We start from the raw sequence: 2351 nt of genomic DNA on the forward strand, positions 1-2351 counted from the left end.
GGGATCATTGCTATCATGGCTTATGTGATATGGGTTCTAGTACAAGTGCAATACCTCATTCCTTATACAAAGAAAATATGCATGATATTGCACCTGCTGAGATAGAAGAGATAGATGTTAGAATTAAACTTGCCAATAGAGATACTATTTCGCCGGTTGGGATTGTTAGAGATGTTGAAGTCTTGTGTGGGAAGGTTAAATATCCTGCTGATTTTCTTGTTCTTGGTTCCCCACAAGATAGCTTTTGTCCCATTATATTTGGTAGACCCTTTTTGAATACTGTTAATGCTAAGATAGACTGCAGTAAGTATATTGTTTATGTTGGTTTAGGGGATATGTCTCATGAGCTTAATTTTGCTAAGTTTCGTAGACAACCCCATGATAAAGAATTGCCTAGTAAAGATGAAATTATTGGTCTTGCTTCTATTGCCGTGCCTCCTAGTGATCCTTTAGAACAATATTTGCTAGAGCATGAAAATGATATGTTTATTAATGAAAGAAGGGAAATAGATGAAGTATTCTTTAAACAGGGACCTATTCTGAAACACAACTTGCCTGTTGAAATCCTAGGGGATCCTCCTCCACCCAAGGGTGATCCCATGTTTGAGCTTAAACCATTGCCTGATACTCTTAAATATGCTTATCTTGATGAAAAGAAGATATATCCTATTATTATTAGTGCTAACCTTTCAGAGCATGAAGAAGAGAAATTATTGAAAACTCTGAAGAAGCACCGGTGCTGCTATTAGATATACTCTTGATGATCTTAAGGGCATTAGTCCCACTCTATGTCAACACAAAATAAATTTGGAGAAAGATGCCAAACCAGTTATTGATCACCAACGACGGCTAAATCCTAAGATGAAAGAAGTGGTAAGAAAGGAAATATTAAAGCTCCTTGAAGCAGGTATAATTTATCCCGTTGCTGATAGTCAATGGGTAAGTCCCATCCATTGTGTCCCTAAGAAGGGAGGTATTACTGTCGTTCCTAATGATAAAGATGAATTGATTCCGCAAATAATTATTACAGGTTATAGGATGGTGATTGATTTCCGCAAATTAAACAAAGCTACTAAAAAAGATCATTACCCTTTGCCTTTCATTGATCAAATGATAGAAAGATTATCCAAACGTACACATTTTTGCTTTCTATATGGTTACTCTGGTTTCTCTCAAATACCTGTGTCAGCTGATGATCAAGAAAAGACTACTTTTACTTGCCCTTTCGATACCTTTGCTTATAGACGTATGCCTTTTGGTTTATGTAATGCACTTCCTACCTTCCAAAGATGCATGATGGCTATATTCTCTGACTTCTGTGAAAAGATTTGTGAAGTTTTCATGGATGATTTCTCTGTTTATGGATCCTCTTTTGATGATTGCTTGAGCAACCTTGATCGAGTTTTGCAGAGATGTGAAGAAACTAACCTTGACTTGAATTGGGAGAAGTGCCGCTTTATGGTTAATGAAGGTATTGTCTTGGGGCATAAAATTTCTGAAAGTGGTATTGAAGTTGACAAAGCTAAAGTTGATGCTATTGAAAAGATGTCGTGTCCCAAGGACATCAAAGGTATAAGAAGTTTCCTTGGTCATGCCGGTTTTTATAGGAGGTTCATTAAGGACTTCTCAAAAATTTCCCGGCCTCTGACTAATCTATTACAAAAAGATATTCCTTTTGTCTTTGATGATGATTGTGTAGAAGCATTTGAAATACTTAAGAAAGCCTTGATTTCTGCACCTATTGTTCAGCCGCCTGATTGGAATTTACCATTTGAAATCATGTGTGATGCTAGTGACTATGTTGTAGGTGTTGTTCTAGGACAAAGAGTTGATAAAAAAATGTTATTCAATATGCTAGTAAAACTCTAGACAATGCCCAGAGAAATTATGCTACTACTGAAAAGGAATTTTTAGCAGTTGTATTTGCTTGTGATAAGTTCAGACCTTATATTGTTTATTCTAAACTAACTATTCACACTGATCATGTTGCTATTAAATATCTTATGGAAAAGAAAGATGCTAAACCTAGACTTATTAGATGGGTTCTCCTGCTACAAGAATTTGATTTGCATATTATTGATAGAAAGGGAGCTGAGAACCCCGTTGCAGATAACTTGTCTAGGTTAGAAAATGTTCTTGATGACCCATTACCTATTGATGATAGCTTTCCTGATGAACAATTAGCTATCATAAATGCTTCTCGCATTACTCCATGGTATGCTGATTATGCTAATTACATTGTTGCTAAATTTATACCACCTAGTTTCACATACCAGCAAAAGAAAAAGTTCTTCTATGATTTAAGACATTAATTCTGGGATGACCCACATCTTTATAAAGAAGGAGTAGAT

This window comes from Triticum urartu, unplaced genomic scaffold, assembly GCF_003073215.2.
Source record: "Triticum urartu cultivar G1812 unplaced genomic scaffold, Tu2.1 TuUngrouped_contig_276, whole genome shotgun sequence".
Taxonomy (NCBI): domain Eukaryota; kingdom Viridiplantae; phylum Streptophyta; class Magnoliopsida; order Poales; family Poaceae; genus Triticum; species Triticum urartu.